Genomic DNA, 6,406 nt, shown 5'->3' with positions numbered 1-6,406 from the left:
TATTGCACAAACAGTCTAATTCAAGTCGCATCTTGGTGATGCTCTTCTGCACACTCTCCGAATCCGCGTCATCCTTTCTCTGGAGGATGGCCTGAATGGAGTGCAGCACAATTCCAGTGCTGTGATGCTGTACGCTCTGATTCCGCACATGCTCGGCAATCTGAGAAAATGCATCCCGTCCATATTCATTTAAAATCCCAGGATATAGAGTGTGTTTATATGTATACCCGCTCAACAAAACAGTCAGTCAGACTATTCCGAAATACAGCTGTTTATCTGGCATGTGGAGAGAGTACTGCAGGGGCTGTCAGGGTGGCCGAGTGGTCTAATGCGCCTGACTTAATGCGAGCATGTCGCTTCCTAGTAAACGCGAGTGTTCTGGTCTCCACCTGGAGGCGTGGGTTCGAGCCCCACTCCTGACAAATACTCTGTTTTTCACGTGCTGTTTTTATAATGCAATCACTGTAATTTTACTGAGCGACCAAAGCGTGGACTGTTTGGGAGTATGAGAAAGAAGCAATTAAGATAATATGGTAGGGAAAGAATGTTGTACCTACATCCCTGATATTTCAGAAAATATAACTGACTTGAACCAGCACGTAATGGAAAAGGTTGTGGAGATGATGAAGATGGGAGAACAATTTGAAAACATTTAATGGCGGAGGATACCGGTGGGAAGGGCTATGGGAATGCTTCCCCGGATCGGGAAAATAGATCATGCATGGAATTATAATAGTGACTGTGGTATGTGTTTTGGGGTGTTGTGTATGTGGGTTCTTGAGGATGGGCTGTAGTCAGTTGATAAAAGGGACTTCGACCAGCCCTAAGGTACATGTAATGTCCCAGTGTCCCAGTCCAAGTACACTGATGGGGCGAAAAGTTCTACCCTGCAAAGTAAAGACCCTTCCCCTATGTATATGAACCCGCTTATGAGGAAGTGGAGGAATTACCATGTGAGGATTGTTGATCTGGAAAAGATCAACAAGGAGATCTGTGGAAGAAATTTTGTTATTAGCCAGATACTAAGGGGTTAAAGAGGTTTTTTTCTTTACACAGCAGCCTTCAACTCCTCCTGGACTGAGGGATGTTCTGTTTCTTCCATACTTGAACTGTGTAACTGTTCTCGCTTCAAGGCTGCAGGCAGAAGTAGCTTCCAATAGATAAGGAAAATAGTAACCTGATTATATAATTTTGTACTGTGCTGAGACATGATTATTGAGTAAAGGAATTATCTGCTTGCATTCTGTATTTCACAAACATGCTTGGAAGCTTTTGATAGCATACACTATGTCTGCACAATGAGAAAAGTCTGTGTACTTTGGGGGAGTCTCAGGAACTCTGCTTTAAGAGGTTGAGCTCTCCATAATACGTATCATGTTATAATAAAGACTTTCAAAAGCGATCTCCCTTCGTGTCCGAGTAATACCTTTTCCGCAACATTGAAAAAGTGACGTAAGGTTTGAGTGCCCATTTAGGAATCGCATGGTAGAGGGTAAGAAGCTGTTCCTGAATCGCCGAGTGTTTGCCTTCAGGCTTCTGTACCTACTACCTGATGGGAACAGTTTTAGAATTTCACAACACATGCCGGTGATATTAAACCCGATTCTGATTCTTGTGAAAGGGATTCTTGATCAGCGTGGTGAGTAGGCTCAGTAATTGTAAATGATGTTGAGTCCAGATGAGAGAGGTGTGACAATTTCTGAAGTCATAGTAGAGAAGGACTTAGTGATCATAGTACAGTCTGCCACAGAAACTTTCCTCCCTCCATTGACTCCGGCTGCATTTCCTGCTGCCCTCGGAAAGCAGTTAACATAATCAAAAGACCTTTCCCGCTCCTATCATTCCGTCTTCTCACACCTTCCATTGGGCAGCAGACATAAAGGAGTGAGAACACACATTCAGCAGGATCAAGGACAACATCAGTCCTACTGTAAAGGCACCTACAGAAAGTATTCAAACCCAACTTCAAAGTTTTCATGCTTTTTTTTTTACACCATTAATCCACACTGGCTTAATTTTTTTTGCACTGAATAACAGAAAGACTATTTCGTGTCAAAATGAGAAGGAAATCTACAAAGTGATAAAAAAAAATCCATTCTATGTGTATTCACCCCCTTTAATATGACACACCAAATCATCACTGGTGCAGCCAATTGGTTTTAGAATTCCTATAATTAATTAAATGGAGATCACTGTGTGCAGTCAGGATGTTTCAATTACACCGGGACCATTCCCTGTTGCGTCAATGTCCTGGCAAAAGCTGCACGAAGAAGACAAAAGAACACTCCAAGCAACTCGGTGACAAGGTTATTGAAAAGAAAAAAAAAGCTGAAGCACCCAGAGAACAGTTGCTGTGTGTGCAGTCTCTCCCATCTCGCTACTGAAGCTTGTAACTGGCGCGGCCCGGCAGCAGCGGCCTTTCAGACCTGGTGTTACTTTAATTTAATTTTCAAATTTAAGTTTAATACTCAATTTTCGATTAGGGTACATGGATAACAGAGCGGCTAGCTACCATCGCCAGCTACCACTACAATACAGAGATCGCCCAAAAACAAACCTCCACAAAGATCTGCTGGCTGAATTACGCGACGTCGGCTTGCTGAGGGGAATGGGCCTAAATTCCTCGGACTCCCCAGATGCTGGTAACCGGAGATGGAGACATCGTAACCGATGTGCGAGAAAGCGGAAGCGAGGCAAGCAGGCAGGGGTCCGAGCCAGGCAAAAAGCGAACCCGAGCCGGCCGGCTCTCCCGTCCATTCTGTTTCTAATGTCCGCTCCCCTGGACAATAAAGTGGACTACATCCGACTTCAACGAAATACTCGGCGGGAGTACAGAGTCTGCTCTGCGTATGTTTTCACAGAGACATGGCTCACTCATGGAATTTCGGACCCTGCCATTCAGCTACACGGGCTCGCCTTATTTCGAGCGGACACGGATGCAGCTCTCTCCGGTAAGACTCGCGGTGGTGGTGTGTGTATTTACATCAACACGGAATGGTGTAAGAACTCTGTGCTGGATTCCAGACACTGCTCATCGCAAGTGGGGTTTGTGGCTGTTAGATGCAGACCATTTTATTTACCACGGGAATTCACCTTTGGTCTACATTCCTAATGCTAAGGAGGCGCTCTGTGAACTGAACGGGGCTATTAGCGAACTGCAGAGCGCACACCCCGATGGACTGTTTATTGTCGCCGGTGGCTTTTACCACATGAACCTAAAGTCAGTGCTCCCCAAATTCCATCAGTATGTGGACTTTGTAACGGGCGGAGTGGGGCTCGTTGGACCTTGCTTATACAAACATCACCGACGCGTACCGGGTAGAGCCCCGCCCCCAGCTCGGTTACTCAAACCTCATTTATATTATGCTAATCCCAGCATACAGAACGCTCGTAAGACGCTCCAGACCAGTTCAGAAGCAGGTGTAAACCTGGCCAGCAGGAGCCATCTCTGCTCTTCAAGACTGCTTTGAGCACACTGACTGGAACATCTTTAGGGAGGCTGCAACTGATGGCGACTCTACTAGCTTAGAGGAGTACACAGCATCAGAGACCAGCTACATCAGCAAGTGCATTGATGATGTTACTCTGTCCAAGACCATCACTATACGCGCTAACCAGAAGCCATGGATGGCCGAGGAGGTGCGTGCGCTGCTCAGGACCCGCGACTCCACCTTCAGAGCAGGCGACAAGGCAGCTCTATTAACAGCAAGGGCCAAACTATTCCGAGCTATCAGAGGGTCAAAGCGTGCACACGCCCAGCTAATCTACAGCCACTTCCAGGAGAGTGGCGACACGCGGCGCATGTGGAAGGGCATCCAGAGCATCAGCAATTACAGGACACCATCAACTGACTGTGCAGGTGATACCTCCCTCCCAGATGCGCTGAATAACTTCTACGCCCGTTCTGAGGCGGAAAATGAAGTGACGGCGAGGAAGTCCACCCCTCCTACAAATGACCAAGTGCTGTGTCTCACTGTGGCCGATGTGAGAAGAACCCTGTGCAGGGTCAACCCACGGAAGGCTGCTGGACCAGACAACATCCCTGATAGAGAGTCAGAGGATGTGCAGACCAGCTAGCAGATGTTTTCACTGACATCTTCAACATCTGCCTGAGCAGCGCCACCGTTCCAATGAGCTTCAAAATCGCCACCATCGTCTCCGTGCCGAAGAAGTCTTCAGCGTCCTGCCTAAATGACTACCGTCCCGTTGCACACACATCCATCATCATGAAGTGTTTCGAGAGGCTTGTCATGAGGCATATCAAGACCCTTCTGCCCCCCTCACTGAGCCCCCTACAGTTTGCGTACCGTCCCAACCGCTCAACAGATGACGCCTTTGCCATCACCCTTCACCTGGCGCTAACCCACCTGGACAAAAAAAGACACATACGTTCAGATGCTGTTCATAGACTTCAGTTCAGTATTCAACACAATCATCCCTCAGAAACTGATTGGAAAGCTGAGCCTACTGGGCCTGAACACCTCCCTCTGCATCTGGATCCTAGACTTCCTGACTGGGAGACCGCAGTCAGTCCGGATCGGGAGCAGCATCTCCAACACCATCACACTGAGCCCAGGGGCCCCCCAGGGCTGCGTGCTCAGTCCACTGCTGTTCACCCTACTGACCCACGTCTGTGCTGCAACACACAGCTCGAACCACTTCATCAAGTTCGACTGCTCCTCGGTAAAGATCGTTAAAAGCTCCAAATTCCCTCTGATAGCTCGGAATAGTTTCATAGTTTGGCCCTTGCTGTTAATAGAGCTGCCTTGTCGCCTGCTCTGAAGGTGGAGTCGCGGGTCCTGAGCAGCGCACGCACCTCCTCGGCCATCCATGGCTTGGTGTTCACCTTGCCCGTCTACACCAACTGCAGAGCACTCCCTTTACACTCTGGTACACTCTTTCACCCGACCCTAAAGCACAGAAAGTCCTGAAGCCATCCCTGCCCTTGTGACAGTCGAGTGTCTGTGATAGTTTGGAACATACTTCAACCAAAGTAACAATCACGTCAGCAGTATTGGACGTTTCAATTGTTTCCGACCAGAACTGCATGAAGTCAGCAATCTTCCGCCAATTCTGCATTTTCCGGACGACTGGGCACATGACTGTTTGAATTCAAGACGTATTTGCCAATCCTGTTCATTGTAAAACAGCTTTATTTGAAAACTCCCCGGTAATATCATTAGACGCGTGCGTTATCTACACAGGTGGCCATTTAATGTAAACACATACGTCATTCCATTCTTCAGCTCTTCCCTGAATTTCCTCTGTGTCAGTGTATAGATACAAGTATTGGTACACATGCTGAGAAATTGTAACATGTACCCAAATTGTTGAAGGATGTATACCGGGGAACTCAAATATCTGTCCTGGTAAAAATAGTTTTGCACTTGCCATTTCAGGGTATGGACTACATAGGGCATCCAAAATAATACGTGGTTAGCTGATATAGAAAACAGCAAAATCATCGATCTTCTGCGTTTTTCCACCTCGGTATCTTTCTGATTGTCGCTGCTGTGCCGAAGCCTTCTGCGGACTCCATTTGCCACAAAGATATGTCTTACGGTAAAACCGTTAAACACCAGGATTAAGCCGATTGGAAGCAATGGTGTTAAAATACTCTCCAGTAATTCGTATCCTCTCCACATGGGTGAAGTAACGAATTCATATGAGCCGGTGCACCGCCACGGCGTGTTGTCAATGATGACGTAAGGTTCAATGGCAAAGTATAACGGGACACATCTCCCGCAGCTCACTATAACCACGGTCATGATAACTGCTGTTGCTGTTCTCTCGGTGCAGTATCGTTCCCGCAGCTTTCGACAACATATTGCAATGAAACGATCGAAGGTAAAACTGACCGTAAACCAAACAGAACAGTGCGTTGCTGCCCTCCCAAATACAAGTGTCAGAGCGCATACAGGAGTGATGAGCAGGGATCTGGAATACATGTAGATATTGTTGGTGTGACCCACTAAAACAACAACCATAACCACCATCAGATCCGCTGTTGCCATTCCAACCAGGTAACGGGTGATGCATTTGGAGAGTCCGCATTTTCCCCGAGATAGGATCACAATCGCCGTTAAATTCACTGCAATGAATTGGAAATAAAGAAATATAATTAAAATAAATGTAGATATTGTTGGTCTGTTCCACTAAAGCAACAACGATAACCACCATCAGATCCGCTGATGCCATACCAACCAGATAACGGGTGATGCATTTGCAGACTCCGCATTTTCCCCGAGATAGGATCACAATCGCCGGTAAATTAACCTCAAAAAATTGGAAAGCAAAATAGAAATATTGTCAGCGGCAACTCTCTGAATGCCCCCATGGATATGGTCTGTTTGTAAGTGGATAGCGGGTGTCCAGAGTGTGCGGTCTCCGTCACTGTACTCCGGCT

General features: G+C 47.0%; 1 non-coding gene across 1 annotated transcript; it reads left to right on the top strand.

Moving 5' to 3' along the window:
- Positions 1 to 306: 306 nt before the first annotated feature.
- On the top strand, positions 307 to 422 carry trnal-uaa (transfer RNA leucine (anticodon UAA)). Its single transcript has 2 exons — positions 307 to 344; positions 377 to 422. It is a non-coding gene; the product is annotated as a tRNA-Leu (tRNA).
- Positions 423 to 6,406: the final 5,984 nt, after the last annotated feature.

The sequence above is a fragment of the Hemitrygon akajei genome, unplaced genomic scaffold (assembly GCF_048418815.1).
Source record: "Hemitrygon akajei unplaced genomic scaffold, sHemAka1.3 Scf000056, whole genome shotgun sequence".
Lineage (NCBI taxonomy): Eukaryota > Metazoa > Chordata > Chondrichthyes > Myliobatiformes > Dasyatidae > Hemitrygon > Hemitrygon akajei.
The sequence above is the reverse complement of the archived record's forward strand: the minus strand, read 5'-3'. Positions and strand labels throughout refer to the sequence as shown.